The sequence below is a fragment of the Notamacropus eugenii genome, chromosome 5, assembly GCF_028372415.1.
Source record: "Notamacropus eugenii isolate mMacEug1 chromosome 5, mMacEug1.pri_v2, whole genome shotgun sequence".
In the NCBI taxonomy this organism is placed as follows: Eukaryota; Metazoa; Chordata; class Mammalia; order Diprotodontia; family Macropodidae; genus Notamacropus; species Notamacropus eugenii.
Genome location: NC_092876.1, coordinates 310,237,735 through 310,255,876, shown reverse-complemented (window position 1 = coordinate 310,255,876; position 18,142 = coordinate 310,237,735). Strand labels below are relative to the sequence as shown.

General features: G+C 42.2%; 1 long non-coding RNA gene across 6 annotated transcripts in view; it reads right to left on the bottom strand.

The window, feature by feature from the left end:
- Nucleotides 1-18,142, bottom strand: part of LOC140506315 (uncharacterized) — a 73,457-nt gene that overhangs the window by 34,777 nt on the left and 20,538 nt on the right. The window lies entirely within an intron of this gene.

The following is an 18,142-nucleotide window of genomic DNA, read 5'->3' as shown; positions in this document are numbered from 1 at the left end:
CATATAAGTAAAGAACTATCATTATTATTATTAATTGGATGATTATAGGGTCATATTTCTTAGCAACAAAGTGTTTTCTTTCATTTCTTTTAGTGAGCTACCATATTAGGCTTTGTTCTTACTCACCCAACCTTCATAGGGAACACGCAAATACCTGAAGGACCTGTGATTTCATCAGCATAAGGAACTCCCCGGGTGGGACCTCCCTATACCAACCCAGATGCAGACTGCACCCTTCAATGACTGGGTAGATAAGTCCTAAGGAATTGCCTGAGGCACATAAAAGATGAAGTGACTTGCCCATTGTCACAGATGGAATTTATACCTGAGTCTTCTTTACTCTATCAGCTACACCATGAAGCCTCTTATCCAATCTCCAGGATGACAAGGAAACATTCATATTCATTCATTCAGCAAATATTTCTTGAGCATTAGCCTTGTTCCAGGAACTGTACTCAGTTTTGTAAGGCACATAAAGAAGCATGCAATATAGTGCTTGACCTCAAGTTGCTTACGGTCTGGTTGAAGTTATAAGGTACATCTACAGTAATGAGAAGCACATCCTAGGTGCCCAGCCATTTGATCTTAAAGAGGTTCAGAGAAAGAAAAGGCAGATATGGAAGGCTTCAAGGAACAGGTAGGATGTGATGTGTGATTAAAGCATGGAGAACATTTGGTTAGACAGAGGCAGGAAGATGAAATGAAGTGGGAAAATATCATCAGATCTGTAACATATGGCCCAGCATGGAAAAGTGTGGACCATGAACTGGGCAGGGTCTCTGTGGCTATCCCACAAGATGACTCCCTCTTTGGCTCATTTTGACTCAACCTCAAGTTTGCTCCGGGAAAATCTCTTAATACAACTCAATGATAACTCATGTCTAGGTCCCTACACGTGTAGGCAAAAGGATCCCAAGTCACTAACATGTATTCCCCAGTAACAATGCATGTAAAGGAAAGGATAGCCTTTATTCTATCCCACTGAAAATGCAAGGGATGAACAGAAACTCATAAACAATGCAGAAAACATATGAAGGATTAGCCTTTGTGGGTAGGCTATAAATAATACAATTATTTTCCTTCTCTGTAGGTACCATATTTCCCTGGGATCCTACAATCCTCTAAACTCATAGCAGCATCCTATGGTCTCAGCTCCTCCTTAAAATGAAATGAATTTGGACTTGTTAGTAGGGCAACCCCTCCTGACATTTTGGTAAGATTTGTCACCCCAAAGACCAATTGAGGCATCCACTCTGAAGGCATGGATTTCCCTCAGAAGGGAAACACACTTAGGGCTTCTAGACAGGTAATTCTCTTTCAATCAGACTTGAACTGTCTGAATAATTCACAGGCATATTAATAGTAGAGAGCAAAATCCAGGTCTTTTCCTTATCCATAGCTTATCGTCCCTTTGCTACTCTTCCAGATCGAGGGACCATGTGTGCAATCCTCTTCCTTCTACAAGAAGCTGATACTGCCCAGAAATTCCCCTTCTCTTTCTAGAAAGTTGTATTCTACCATCTCACTACCCAGGAGCTCCCACCTCTTTATCCAAAAGGTTGAGATTCAGGAAATTTCACCACTTGGCCATATGGCTCACCTCTCCATGGTAGCCACCATTCAGGTCAAGAAGTTACAACACTAGTTCTCTAGGGGAGGCCAGAAACTTGGTGTCTGGAATTTTCCTCTTGGACCTTGTTGGAGAGAACCCATGGACCTCTGCCTCAGAGCAGCTATTAACAGTTCTTCTGGTAGAGGGAAGGGGTCACAGAAAGTGGGGCCATTAACCCCTCCTCCTTCTAGGACATCCACGGTACTATATCTGATCTTTGAAAAGGGAAAAAATGGAAAGCCCAAAAAGAGGTAGAATGGAGTAGAAAAGATTCCCTTTTGGAGACCAGCACAAAGGGCTCCTTCACTAGCAATACAAGTCAACCAACTCCTCCACAATCACTGAGACCCATCCTCCCAGAAGAGCCAGGGGGTATGGAGGGTCTCCCCTGATTATCTGTAACCTTTAGTTCTCTCACTAGACATTAGTGGGCATGCCCACACCCTATACAGGGAGATGCTTTCAATTTCCCATACAAAAGCTCAACCTTTTTGCATCTCATTAAGTCTACAAATATTTAGATCTTATCTTGTATCGTTGTGTTCCGTCTGCCAGTGCCTGGTAGTAGTCTGTCTACCAGATCAATTAAATCTCATCTTACCCAGAGGGGATAGAAAACCTAAGCCCCACCTTGCTCTTGCTTACTTATTCTGTTGGCTACAGAAGACCACCAAGCCAACATATAGTTAGACTTGAGAGACCCTGCATCAGGACCACAGATTCAGATCTTTTTGGATACAGGTCTACAGAAGGAGTGCTTTAGTGACTGTGCCATTTGGACAAATGTCTCCTCAATAGTGTAGTGGATTTGGAAGTTGGTAGGTTTTTAACTACGTGCTAAGTGTTTTATGTGGTCAGATTTGAAAGGTTCAGGAAAAATAATCGTCCTTTTCCATTGTATATCCCCCATTTGCCTGCTACAGGGTCCACTAAAATGTAAAAGCTATGTGGAAGAGTAACACACATTATTCCATTATCAAACCATTAATACCTTTCCTCTAATTACTAGGTTTGCCCTATAAAGTATTGGAGGCAAGACAACCAGGAAGTAGCCCCCAGGAGCCAGGATTCTGTCCTGTAAGGGAGTCAGGCCTGCAATGTGAAAACTGGAGATGAGTGAACATGCATTTACTAAGTGTCTACTATGTGCTAGGCATTATGGAGATCTGGAAGAACAGAGAAGCACTACAAAGGGAGGAAGGGGGTCTAGAAAGGCTAAAGACAAACTTCATAAATTTTGCTAAGGAACCATCCTTGGTTCATCACCTGATGAAACCTGAAATGACACCAGGCTGACCCAGGTAGGGGCCCCCTGTGACACAGTTAGAGACATACCCAAAGTACGCACAAGTACAACACATACACACACACACACACAATCAGTCATGGAATCACAGAATGTTAGAGCTGGTAGAAATTTAGAGATCCTCTGATTCAGCTTCATTTTACAGATGAGGAAACTAATCAAAAAAAGTGAAGACATCTTTTCAAATTAGTGGGAGAATCAGGACTGAAACGTAGATTGCTGATTTCTGCATTAGGGTTCTTTCAACTTTAACCACACTGCTCACACGCAAAGAGATAGACACTCAAATACATATGGAGACAAACAACGCAGACACATGTCAAAATCTATGCACATACAAAACATGTGATGCATCTATATACAAACACATCGACACACACATACACAAAAAGGTCTAGAACACAATACACAAACATTTACACGCAAACACAGCCAAAAATTCAAACATTAAAACTCACAAGGAACTTTCTCAATAAGCATACCTCTACTTAACCAAGGCCAAAAACAAGGTCTGCTAGATGAGGAGTCAAGAATAAGGATTTTATTGTTCCTCTCAACTACCATAGGCTTTTAGGAGACTGCTTACATAAGAGACTATAAATGTTTGTTGTCTGGTCACATTTTTGTGTTGGTTTACAAACCTGGTAGATAACAATAAATACACACGGTTATACAAATGAACACAGTACATCTCACACACACACACACGCCTGCCAAAACACAGGCCAGGAGGTAGGTAGATTAACTTTGGGTCCCAAGAGCAATATTTTTTCCTCCCCCTCTTAAAATATTCATGGTGTTTTGGGCCTTCATATACATAAACACAGTTGGCATATGCTGATGTTATATGATTTCAGGAACGCTGGCAATGTCCCGTTCTCCCCCCATATCCCTTCTGTCTACCAAAGAAACAACATCACTGGAGTTAATTCTTTGTTCTCCAGGTATCTTCACCTGAAATAAAGATGTCACCTGGGAGAGGTAGCACATGATCATTAGCACAGATTAGTTTTATTTCTTAACTTAGAAGGCTAAGGGAAATGCCCTGAGAGGCTAGAAATCAGGAAGACTTTCATATAAATTGATTGATTCCTTAATCAAGAGGAAGACACAAAAGAGCAGAACATGCAAAGGTACCTGGGGAAGATTCACCCCACGTGGGTGATGCCTGAGCTGGGGGAAAGGGAGAAGACAATGCCTTAAATAGGATAAAGGAAACTCAACTACTTCATCGGATCAATGGATGGATGGATGATGGATGGATGGATGGATGATGGATGAATGAATGGATGGAGAGAAGGATGGATGGATAGATAGAAGGATGGATGGATGGATGGATGGGGGGGATGTGTAATAAACAAATTTTGCTCACACTCTAGTTCTGCAGAAAGCCAGTTCTTTTCCCCCAGAAGGGACAGCTGGCCGGGCATAGTGCAAGGAGGCCTGCATTAGGAGATAGAAGACCTTGGCACTTCCATTAACTGGCTGTGTGACCTCAGAAGAGTATGTATTATGACCTTCAGTTTCTTCATCTGTAAAATGAGAGGATTAGACAACAGTATAATCTAAGGTCCTTTTTTCCAGTCTAGAGAATCTATGAGTCTTTAAAGATAGAGTCAGCAAACAAGAGCCTGGACATCAAGCTGACTCCATGACCTCAATCAGTCAGTTAACAAACATTTATTAAAGCACTTACTACATGCCAGGCACATAATGTTTCTAATACAAAGAAAAGCAAAAACAGTCCCTGCTCTCAAAGAGCTCACATTCTAATGGGGAAGATAACATGTACAAAATTGTACCAATAATGTACATTCAGCATAAACAGAAGATAATCTGGAGGGGAAGGCTCTACTTAAGGGGACTGCACCTCTAAAACCAGCTAGCTCAAGAAACATTGGATACTTATGTCATCCCTGAACAATGATTCATCTGAAAGCATGATGAAGGGTCTCGTAGCAAAGAGCAGACGTTTTTTCCCCCTATGGAACTGAAACACGTTGAGACTTCCCAAACTTTGGCTAGGGTTTAATTACCCCTTTGATTCCTGCTCAGAAGCCCAGATGCCTGCAGATGGTTCTTTGGAAAAGTCATAAAGAGAACAATAAACATGAGGAAAAGCTTGCGTCAGGATAAGGAGACGATAAAAATGCAGACTAGTAGGCTTAAGCTATGTCACATGCATGTATACTCAATTATGATTTCCCCTCCACTAAAATGGCTTTCCCCTCTGACTTCTGTCTCAGCCAATGTTGAGTAACCTGAACCAGCTCAGATGAGAGGCAAGTGGGCTCTGAGGGACCCATTCCTATAGTTCCTTAAGCATTAGCATGAGAACAAATCACAGTAAAAAAAAAACCTCTTTGTAAACAGGGAGGGAATTCATTAAGCCTCACGGTGTTTGGGGGTTGCAAGAGAAATTTTTCCACATTCAACTAAATTTCATCCAACATCAATTTATCCAGCCTGTCTCCTTCATGCCACTATCTCCCTTTCCTCCCCCTGAGTACCTGGATGATGGTTCACAGCTGGATTCAGCCCCAAAAGAGGTTAATGGCTAGGGCTTAAAAGAAAGAGTTACAGGACTCTAACTTAGTAGGAGTCACTGTGAATCATAAAAGAGGAATTACGGTTCCTTTATTTTTTTTTTTTAAAAGAAACTGGAAATATTGTTCACTTCAAAGAGGATAAAGTCAGGTGTTATGGAAAGAACACTGGACTAAGGAGTCAGGACACCTGGGTTCTAGTCTTAGCTTTTAATTGCTATGTGACTTTTTATAATGTTGTTTCTCCTCTCTGGGTCTCAGTTTCCCTATCTCTACAATGAAGAGGTCTCTAAGGTCCCCTCCAGTTTTATCTATGAGTTCTGTGAGTCTATTAAGTGTAGAAAACTCCCAATGATCCAGACATCAAATAAATAGGTAGAAATCTCAGATAATCAGGACATCCATTCATAGTAGTAGACAATCACAAGATTGTAAAGTACCCTTTTAATCAACGAGCATTTATTAATTACCTACTATGTGCCAGGCACTGAGCTCAGTGCTAGGGATACAGACAAAAGTGAAGCCATCCCACTCTCAAGAGACTTACATAGTAACAGAGGCAAAGGCACACACAAATACAAATCTAGATAGAATGTGTACCAAATGAACACAAGGTGGTTTGGGGAGGGAAGGCTCTAGCAACTGTGGGTAATGGGAAAAGGTTTCCTGTAGAAGGTGGTACATGAGTGGAGTTTTGAAGGAAATCAAGGATTCCACAAGAGGGAAATGAAGGGAGAGAGAAAGAGAGAGAGAGAGATTCAAATTCAACCCAATAAATAATTCAATTCAGCAAGCATTGATTACGCACCTCCTGTATATATACAAATCATTGTGCTAGACTCAAAGGATATAAGAATTTTTTAAATGATCTCTGACCTCAAAGAGAATATATTCTACTTAATAAGGACTGAAGGTAGAAATATGGGGGTGGGTATAGTGAGTTGAGTGCCAAAGTTGCCATCATAAGGACCTGAGATCAAATCCTTCCTCATATATTCACTAGACATATGACCCTGACCAAATCACTTTACCTCCCTGCAACAGTTTCTTCATCTATTTTTTTTAATGGGGGAGGAAGGATAGTAGAAGTACCTATCTCACAGATCTTTGTGAGGATTAAATCAAATGGGATAAATATATTTAAAGTCTTTTGAAAACCTTATGGTCTTAAATTCATTCATTTAATATGTATTTATTAAACACACTGAGCTAAATGTGGAGGATACAAAAAGGGGCAAAAGACAGTCCTTACTCTCAAGAAGTTTGCAATCTAATGGGGGAGACAAATAAATACAAAGTAAGCTGTATACAGAACAACTAGGATATAATCAAAAGGAGAAAAGCACTGGAATTAAGAGGGGTTAGGGAAAGCTTACTAGAGAATGAAGTGGCAAACCACCCCAGTATCTTTGCCAAGGGAACAAAGTCCATTGAGTCATGTAGAATGGGACAGGACTGAAAGACTGATCATCAAGGGCAGGCTTCCTGTAGAAGATGGTATTTTAGCTGGGACTTAAAGGAAGCCAAAGAGGTCAGTAGTTAAAGGTATGGGGAGTTAATGACTATTTTACGAATTCTTAGCAATTTTCAAGGTGAAGCCATGCCTGAAGAAGAAGGGGTTACTTTGACTGTCTCATGCAAGTGTGTGCATGCATGTATACATATATTTATGCATGTGTGTGTGTGTATTCTTTGGACAGACACCAGAAGTTCCCAATACAGCTATTTTCATGGGACCATAAAGGGGTTGAGTTGGAATTTTTAGGTCCCCATGACAGCTGAATTCTGGGCTTTGTTCTCTCCTGGGAGACCCAGGAAACCTCATAACCACATAGGAGGGTGTCCCACCAATTACAAGGGAAGGGTACTGGGTGGAGGATTCCATCACAATCAATTACCTGCACCTAAAGGGAGGCTACCTAAACCCAGACATTGTAACGTCAATCAAAGTTGGACCCCCTCCATCCAGGAGACCTGGAAAATTCCTAAGAGGCTAAGTCAATGGAATTTTCAGAGAAAGGTAGCATCTTTTGTGCTCTCCCCATGGTGTGGAACACACCCTGAATTCTCCAAACAGTTTCTGCTACTCCTCCATTAGACAGCCCAAAAAAGTAAAGACTGTCCCCTACATAGATGGGCAGATGCCCAAATGCCTTCAAAAGTAGTCCTATTCTGGTGACATGGGACAGAACTAGTCTATATAATACAGAAATAGGGAAGGACCTTCAGAAGAAATAGGTCAGGGAGATTTTTGCGGAAGGGACACTGAGGTCAAGGAATAGGCCTACTACACAAACAGAAGAGATAGATGGTCCCACTGTTCTCCCTCTCCCTATGTAGATTTTCTCCCAACCATCTCATTGGGTGCTCCAAGTTCTGAATGGTTATTTTGTAACCCTAAAACACATAGATGGCCTCTCCAGCCATTAGGAATACAAGGAACTAATCTCATAATTACAGCTCAGATGGGAAGGATAGCTGCTACCAGGCCTGGCTCTCTCCAAAACTATAAAGTAGTCTTATGGGATGCTAGAGTGGATCTTAGAGGTCATTCAATCCAATGGCCTCATTTTACAGATGAGCCAGTTGAGGTCCAGAGAACTCAAAAAAAAGTGACTTGTCTAAAGTAGGACAATATATTAGTGGGGGAAGGTGGCACATTGGAAAGAAAATCCCAGTGATCTGACTCCAGGTAACATTTATGGGGTTATCCTCCTCTCTCCTTTCCTATAGCTCTCTCTCTCTCCACCCCCCACCAGCCTATGTCTCCCCCAACCCCCACTCCAGGAATGCCCTCTGAATCAAAACTTGCCCTTGACCAGCCAAAGTGTCTAGTTATGATCAACTACTTAGTCATGAAAAATAGATAACAAGTTAGAGCGCTGTCTCCCCTCTCCCTACCTCATATACATGCCCTCACCCATGCAATACACCAGTCTTTTTAGTTTAACCATACAATGCCTTGACACAAAGAAACAAATCTCCAATGGCTTTTGCCTTGCTTTGTATCCCTTAGCACAGAGCCTGGAACAGAGTAGGTGCTTAATAAATGCTTATTGACTGACTGGTGAGAGATTTGAGGATGCAGAGAAATTTTCTAATCCCCTTCTACCTCAGTTTAGGCAACTACTTATTCTGCTTAAGGATAAGGCCATCTTCACCTATCAATTCCCCAGAGTTTGTGCTTGGAGGTCATCTCAATGTCTTGCTAACCATCAATCACGTGGAGCAAGACCACTTCCTACAGGCAAAGAATGGAGCTATTTCCCTTTTCAGATCAGGAAAGGGGTCCCTTAAAGGCCATTCCCACACATCCCATTGTGTATCCCATTGCCCAAGGCACCTTCTCCATCCAGATGTAGGAAGTTAGCAATGTTTAGTTCATTGAGCAATAGATTCCAATGTCCCTGGATGCCTCATGAGAGAAGAAATGACACACCCAGCATATAAGAAAACATTTAGTCCCAGTTAACAGCATAGGTTGGATTTTTTTTTTTTAAGCTAAACTGGATCTGGTCTTTTAGCACAAGAGTTTAGAGGCTTCTGAAAGGGGAAATTGTTCCCTTTGCCTCCCACTTGGCCCCCTCTCTCCATCCTTTCATCTGTAATTGACTGTCCAGACCCTCCATAGATTCAGTCTCTCAGTCTCTCTGTCTGATGGCCAGACTCATCCTGGGCCATGGCCTGTCTAAAAGGATAGCTCAGCATCCAAACATCACCTCTCACTGGCTGAGCCTGAGTGGACACCCTTAGTGAGGGGTATAAATCAACCTCTAGCAATAGTTACCAAGCATCTTCCAGGTCTTTCAAATCAGACTTTTGGAGGGGGGAAGGCACTAGACTGCCTATTTAAGAATCAATCAAAGTGCCAAAAGTCCAAAATGTGTCAAAAAGCCCAAACCAGCAACTCAGCACTCTCACCTCCTAAATTGCCTCTTCTAACCGCCTCCCCCACCCCAGTCTTGTCTTCTATAGTTCCTTAGACAGCAGATGCCATCTCCACTATCAGGAGATGTGCCCATATGTGCCAGAAAATAAGATGGGTCATTTAATGTCTGATAGCCCCAGGAAAGATGTTCCCTTTTCCCCTTACTGCACCACACCATGCCCTCCTGCCCTGACTTATTTCCATGGCTAAGTCAAAGGCCCTACAGAACTGAAAAACTAGGAAGACAAATTCTGCCCAGTAGTGCCCATGTGACCAGAGGAAGAATCATAAGCTAGCCTCTCCTATCATGAAGGTATCACACACACACACACACACACACACACACACACACACACACACACACACACACAGACTTTATCCAGCACCCTGCCCACCCTACTTCCACTGATCCTATCTACAGGCTATCTGACCTCTCTCCTAAGTGTGCCTGCTTGGCTCCAAAAGTTGCCATCCCAATCTCGTCTGTCTGGATAGAATAGAAACTATTGCCTGGCTATCAAGGACCCCTAAACCTTTGCTGGATCCTGAGAACCAGCCAAAGCCTTCACTGTAGCGCTCCAGTCAATACAAACACTAGGGAGCAGTGATAGAGCCCTAATCACCCGCCTCCCCTGACCTTGGGGTTGTTGCAGAGCCAAGAGGCGTTATCAGCTCCTTTCTTTCCTCGGGCACATGGAGCAGGCTATGTGTCTTAGCACAGAGTACTAGTCATAATGTTCTCTTTAAAGGAGGGCCAGTAGGGAGCTAAAAGGGAGATAACTCCCAGGTGGAGATAGGGAGTTCAAGGGACCCAAATGAAGCCTTTGATAAAGGGGGATGAAATGAGGGAAAGGGGATATTTGCACTAGTAAAGTCTGTACCCAATTTGCTCTGCTGAAACCAAAGGTATTAATTAAGGGTGTGGGTTGGAGGGGGAGGTTTGAGGAATGGTCTGCTATTTGTAAGTAAGCCTGGTGGTTGCCCTAAGTGAGGAAGCCTACAGGGAGCCTTTTGAATACCTTTACCAAGCTATTGTTAAGGGGCAACTAAGTGGTACAGGCAACTAGATGGCACAGTGGATACAGCACTAGGCTCAGAATCAGAAACTCATCTTCATGAGTTCAGATCTGACCTCAGACACTTACTAGCTGTGTGATCCTGAGCAAGTCACTTAACCCCGTTTGCCTCAGTTTCCTCATTTGTAAAATGAGCTGGAGAAGGAAATAGCAAACCACTCCAGTATGTGTGCCAAGAAAGCCTCAAAATGGGGGCACTAAAAGTTGGATAGGACTGAACAACAACAAACCAAGTTGTACAATGGATAGAGTGCCAGGCCCCAGAGTCAAGAAAACTCCAGCTTCAAATGTGGGACAACTGTGTGACTCTGGTCAAGTCACTTAACCTCTGTCTGCCTCAGTTTCCTCAACTATGAAATGGAGGTAATAATAGCACCTATCTTTCAGGACTGTTGTGAGGATTAAATGAGCTAATAGTTGTAGAGCACTTAACATCCTCCCTGGCACATAGTAGTCACTATATAAATGTTAGCTATGAATAATGTTGCCTTTGGAAAGCCGCACTGTATCAAGCCCACGCAGGAGGAACTCATGGAATGAACTCGTCTCCAAAGAGTTTATTCGTTTTCTTTAGGTAATCCACTAAAGACTTCGTGACAAATAGAACTTTATTCACTTGGTCTCAGGGAGGGGACTGGGCATGGAACAGTTTTATAATTCCCCAAGGCTGGAGAACAAGACAAGTCTAGTGCTTAGAGAACCTAGTTCCCCCTGCTCCCCAGAACATACCCCTCCCTAGTATAAGATGTCTCAAAGCAGGAACCATTGATAGCAAGGAAGGGTCTTTCAGGTTGGAGGCAATGTGGAAGAGTAGGAAAAACCTTGGGTCTTGATTCCAGATCGCCTGGATTCTGGCCTTGGTTCTGCCACTCCACAAGTAAGAGCCTTGGGCAGATCACTAAACACTCTGGGTTTCAGTTTCCTCACCTGTCATATGTAGATAACAATACCTAAAGGCTTGCTAATCTCCTGAGGGTGTTATAAGGATCAAATGAGATAATGGAAGGGAAATTGCAAAGCTATACAAAGACCCAAGGCCTTGGTGCCAAGGCAGCTGCTGTAGGAAGCAGATGACTGGAGGTAAACTCCTGCAGGCCTTCTAGTCAAGGCCAGAGTGGAGTCTTTGATTACCCTCTAATTGTTCCATTAAGTGTCAGCCTTATCTCCTCAACTAGATTATAATTATATCCTCTCCTGGACTGTTTCGAGTTGTTTCTGGTGTCCCCAGATAAGCTCTTCTTGGGCAAACACAACAGCTCAGAGTTTCCTGATTTCAGCTGGTCCCCTCCTCCCACCAGCTCAGCCCCAACCACTGGATAGCACACAGTCAAGCCACTCAGCTCAGCTTGGTCAGGGCTGGAACCCCCAGAGGTCAGGAAGGTCTTGCATATAGCAATGAAAATGACCTCCAGCCCCAAACGAGAGAAATGAGGAAATAGAAAGGGAAAAAACTTGGATCCCCCAATAGGATTAATTGTTTCTCCCAGAAAATCAGGCAAAAGATATATCCTCCTTGAGCACCTTTGCTGTTCTGACCCACTCACACAATTACAAACTTTCCCTGTAGACAAGAGGTTCTTAACCTGATGTGTGTGAATACATTTTTTAAAAAAAAAAATCTACATATACATACACACACACATATATTTGAGAGTAGGGACTTTTACCCTTCTTTGAATCCCTAGCACTTAGTGAGGTGTTTGGCACACAGTAAGTGCTTAATAAATGCTTGTGGACTGACTGGCTGTATTTAAAGCTTGCTTCCTAGGCCCTGTCTAGTACAGCCTGGGAAAATCCAGTTCCACACCATATTGAGGTATCAGTATAGTAAATGAAAAAAACCTGGAAGCTTTGCCTACCCTAGAGGCTTCCTCTCTAATCCACCCTCCACACAGGTGCCACGGTGATCTTGCCAAGGCACTGATGTGGCCATGTCATTCCTCTCCTCAACTAGCTTTAGTGATTCCCAAATGCCTCCAGAATAAATATAAACTTCTCAGTTTACCATTTAAAGCCATTCACAACTTGGCCTCAACCATCCCTTCCTATCTTATACATTAGATGTCTTCACCTCCTCAGTGTTCTAGGCCAGGAGAGGGGAACTTGCAGCCTGGAGGCCACATGTGGCCTTCTAGGTCCTTGAGTGCAGCCTTTTGACTGAGTCCAAGTTTTACAGAATAAATTGTTTTATTAAGGGGATTTGTTCTGTAAGGTTTGGATGTAGTCAAAGGGCCACCTGAGGCCTAAAGGGTGCAGGGTCCCCACCCCTGGCTAGGCAAACAGGCTCTCTCATATATGACACTATTCCCTGGTTTCACTGTGCCTGGAATGTAGTCTCTCCTCACCTCCACCTCTTAGAAACCCCTTTTGCTTTCAGACTCAAGTCTTGCCTTCTACAGGAAGCTGCTGATTGCTTTCCCCCTCAAAATTACCTTGTAGGGCACTCCCTTTTGGGTCATTGGAACTGTAGGGCTGCACCCCAAAAGAGTGGCCACTGCCCAGGGTTCAAAAGAATTCTGTGGGGTCATGCTCCTAAAATCACCTCTCACCTTCAACAGTGTTCTTACCTTTAAGAGCTGGTAAATAGACAAAACAAAGCAAAATTTCCTGAGATGACACAAGGTGAACAATGGTTACAAAACCTTCCACTACACACACTCTCCCACAAATACACACAGCATCAGACCTGGATCTCCAGTCCTGACCTCTCCTCTAAGTGCCAGACTCCAGGACATCACATAGTTATCCCAAATATACCTTCAGTTCAGTTTCTCAGACATCAAGTTTATACTTCCTCCTTTTAGCTTCACAGTCTGTCAATGGGCCTCATCCTTCCCTTGCCTACATGTTTGAAGCCTTGGGGTTATGTCTACTTCTTCTTTTCTCTCAGCTCTAATATACAATCAGTTACAAAATTCTATTGATTTTACTTCTCTGACATTGTTTTGGGTATTTTTAATTTTTTTTCAATTACGTGTAAAGATAGTTTTCAACATTCATTTTTGTAAAATTTTGAGTTTCACATTTTTCTCCTTCCTCCCCCTCCCCTCTCCCCAAGGCAGCAAACAATCTGATATAAGCCATATATGTACACTCACACCAAACATATTTACACATGACATTGTTCTTATCTGTCCCTTCTTTATTCCTACTGCCACTAATCCAACAAGAAATGTCATCATCTGGACTATTACAACAGTCTCTCCCAGTCAAAAGAATCTTAAATACAGATAGGGACATGCCATCACTCAGTTCAAAAATTTTCATTGGTTCCCTATTGCTACTAAGTAAAGTTCAAACTTTCTTGTCTGGCATTCAAGACCCTCCACAATATAGCCCAGTCTTGCTTTTGCAAATTAAACTCACATCATCCTCCTCCAGAAATGTTATATTCCAACCAACCTACTCTATAGCTCCCCAGTATCCCCTAGGCTTACTGCCTATATCTGTAATGTCCTCCTCTATTTCACCTGGAGAATTTTTAATCACTTCTTCCATGAAGCCTTCCCTGACTATGCATCCCCTAAACCTCCAAGGTGATGACTTTCCCTCTTTGAAATTCATCGTTCTTTAGTTCACTTGTCAAGTAATTTATATATTAGAGCTCCTGATGCAGTAACTTGTCTCCCTGTTAAGATTCTTAAGGGTGGGAATGGGGTTTTTTGTTCATCCTTTTAGTCCTCTTGCCCCCAGTCTATGTGAAGGCTGCTCTGCACACAGTAGGTGCTTAATATATGTTTATTTAATGAATGAGCGTCAGAACCAAGAGTATCTACCTCTAGTCCCAGATCTTCCACTGAGTAGCCATATAATCAAGGGCAAGTCCCTTAAATTCTCTAGGCTCCTATTTTCTAGAATGCTTGTAAAATGAGGGGGTTATTAGATGATCTGTAATGTCTCTTCTCGATTCTAATAATTCATGAGAAAGTCTTGGAATGGGAAAACTCAAATTTTAACCCCAGCTCTACCCATTACTAGTTGTAGAGCCCTGGGCAAGACACTTAAACTTTTCTGAGCTTCAGTTTCCTCATCTGCAAAACGGGTATGTGATTGTAGTCACTACCTGAGACTTTGAAAAAAATGACAACAGGAAATTCCACAGGTTTGATCAAGAACAAATGTCTCAATTTTTCAAAAAGGAAAAAGAACAATCTACAAACTATTGGGCAGTGAGCTTGACTTCCATGCTGACAAAATTCTAGGATATATTATTAAAGGAATGGTTAATGGGTAGCTAGAAAAGGAGAAAGAAAACAAAAAACGACTCAGTATGGCTTTATCAAGAAAAGACTACTCCAAGCTAACTTCCATTTCTTTTTTTTTTTTTAATAGGGTTACTAGATTAGCAGATCAGGAGAATGCTATAGATATAACTGTGCTACAGAGTAGCAAAGCATTTAACAAAGTCTCTTACGCTCTTCCAGATAATAGTACAGTTGGGTAGACTGAGTTGGTTGAATGGTCAGACCCAAAGAGGCATCATTAATCGCTCAATGGAACGTTCCTGAGATCTGGATCTATTGTTAATAATATAATGATAAATAAAGGCAGAGATGGCATACCTATTAAGTTTCAAGATCACACAAATCTAGAAGAGGTAGTTAATATACTGAATGGCGGAATAGGGATGCAAAACTATCTTGATAGGCTAAAACATTGGGCTGAATTTATAATGAGATGGAATTTGATATGAAAAAATACATTTAGGTTCACAAAATCAGCTTCACAAATACAAGATGGAAGGAAGAGATGTAGTTTAAAAGAGATCTAGAGATTTTTTTGAACTGCATGCTCAGTATGAATCAACAACCGAAATAACTGAAGTAATTACATAAGCTGATGCAAGAGAGTCACGGTATCTTGATGGTGATAAAGCCCTACTACAGTCTGCCCTTGTCAAATCACATCTTCAGTGTTTTGTTTGGGTTTTAGAAAGCACATTTTAGGAAGGACAGATTTGTTCAAGAGTGTCCAAGGGAAGGTGACTGGGATGGTGAAGGTCCTTGAAATCATAGCCCCAAGAGAATCATTTTCAGGAATGGGGGATGTTTAGTCTTGCAAATATAAGCCTTAGGCTTAAGGCTATGAGAGTTGTCCTTGAGGCACTAAAAGGCTATCATATTAAAGGAGAATTTGGCTTGTTCTCCTGGGTGTCAGAAGGCAGAATTAGGAGCAGTGGGTGAAAGTTTTAAAGATTTCATATAAGGAAAAATTTCCCAACAGGTAGAGGTCTGTCTCACCATAGAATGGACTGCCAAAGTAGGGGATAGGTTCCCCTTGAAGGACCTTCATTGACCCAAGAGCTGAATAATGAAATGGATCATGGGAAATCTTTTTTTTGGGGGGGAAGCAGTTGGGGTTTAGTGACTTGCCCAGCGTCACTGTGATGTAAAGATCTTTCCCCCTATCCTAATAATAAGCCTCAGGTGAAGCCAATTAAAACAAGCTTGATTAGGGGAGGCTTGTTTAATTCCCTTGTAAAGGATCATTTAGTACCTGGAGAAGGCATAAACTCATTAGTCTTTCTTTAGTCAATGTCCATAAAAATGTGAATGCATCTTTTTCTCTTTTCCCCTTCTCTTTTACCCACTAGCTCAGAGATCCTAGAACAGTCTTAAAAATAGTTTCCAAGGGAATCAGGTCCAAATTGTCTCAGGCCAATTTGGACCCACCCACATTCTTCAATATCCTTCCACATTTTTATTTCCTATTGATCTCAAGGCCCTCCTGGGGAGAAGGATTTTGATGTCAGTATACAGTCTTACTTTCTTCCAACATCCCACACCCTCCCAGATTCCCATGAAATTAAAATACAAAGAAAACTGCAGAGAGAAGAAAGGGATTGTTCCTCATTTTTCTTATTGATCCCCGAGAATAGCAACCTTAGCTCATTTTCATAGCAGTATCAGTAACTCAAATTCATCTAGCAGCATATTAAGGTTTACAAAAGCCTCTTCACAACAACCATGGTAAGAATGCAAAACGCGTCCAGTTTTGTGGATGAGGAAATTGAGAGTCAATGAAGTAAAATGATTTACCCAGGGTCACACATGTAATAGGTTTTAGAGGCAGCATTGAACCCAAATCTTTGGACTCGAAGGTCACTCTTTCTGTATGTCACCCTCTATTTTGAGAGTATTCTGAGGTCCTCTGAACCTTAATGGCAGAAATACAGAGAAGGGATATGGAATTATCAGGACTTCAATTATTCCTCAAATGCTTTCATGTCCCAACCAGGGACGGAGACCCAAACTTGGGAAGGGTCTTCTCAGAATACGGAGTCAGTACAGTTCTAATTTCAGCTTTATCCAGCGGAATGAGTTTATAATTAATTTTATATAAATTACTATTTATGAGATGAGACTTCAGTTTTTTCTGGAATTCAGGGCCCCAGAGGAACAGTTTGGGGAGCAAATCTGAAAACCAAACTGAAGAGTATTTGAGGGCTAATTAAGCATAATGAGCAAGCCTAGAGGAAGCCCAGAATTCTCCCACGGGGCCCCTGCTTCACCAGTGTCACTAATGCAATCCTCCCACCCCCACGGCCACCCCCTTCTAAACAATATCACATTCCAAACAAACATTACAGTTAAAATACGCTTCAGGCAGACCGCAAGATCTGACTAGTATGTCAACATATGGGGGAGAGAAGGCACTCCTCCTCCAGAAAGGCTGATCCGGGCTGACGCCTGGCAAGAGCATAAACTTATCCCGGTACTCTCAGCCAATAGTGGTGAGACTTGGAAATGCCTCTAATAACAGCTGTCCCTGTGCCCCCAGAGCTTTGCCCTTAAGGAAGTAACACATTTCAGCTTGGTTTGAGATGTCTTAAAGGGATAATGAATTAATAGGTTATTATAGAACTGCTGCTCAGGGGACAGGGCACCTTCTCCCATGAAGGGACCCCAAATCTGAGAGCTACCTACTCCTCCCACCCCTGCAGCCTCCTTTCCCCACTGGTGAGTTCCTCCTGGGACCTCCAACTTCAGAAAGAGCCCAGAGCAGTCATCCTTCATTCTCTGGACATCCCCACCGTGGCCCAAAATGCATACCTTCCCCCCTTTCGCTTTTATGGGTTGTCTTCCTCCATTAGAATATATACTCCTTGAAGGCAGGGGCTGTCTCTCTTTTTGCTTTTATTTGTATCCCCTAACAATTAGCACAGTGCCTGGCACATGGCATGCTCTTAATAAATTGAGTTGATTTTGCTTCTAAAGGGTCAGATTCTTTCTTATTGTTAATGGTTCTTTACAGTCTTCAAAGTGAAGCCCCAGGGAAAAATCACTTAAAATTTAGACTTGACTCAAGCCTAGGCTCTCCCCAAAAGGGATCAAAGGTCATTTCTAAAAAAGCACTAAATACACACGGTAGATCAAGTATAGGACAGCTATTTATTTCCTGCACACAAAAGAAATGCTTAAAGCACAAAAGTATCAAAAGCACACACTGCCAGATTTAAATCATGAAATAGTAACCCATAACTCCTATCATACTCCCCTGAGAGACATGAAACATTTTGTGGGACTGCTGAACAACGGTGTCATCTTTACCCAGGTTCTGCACTATATAAAAATTCCTTCAAGGTTCATATCTTCTAGCAAGTCAGGGAATGCTTTGGGTTCATCTTCCTGTTAAGGGTCATTTGTTCCTCCCAGAAATATTATAGTAGTTGTG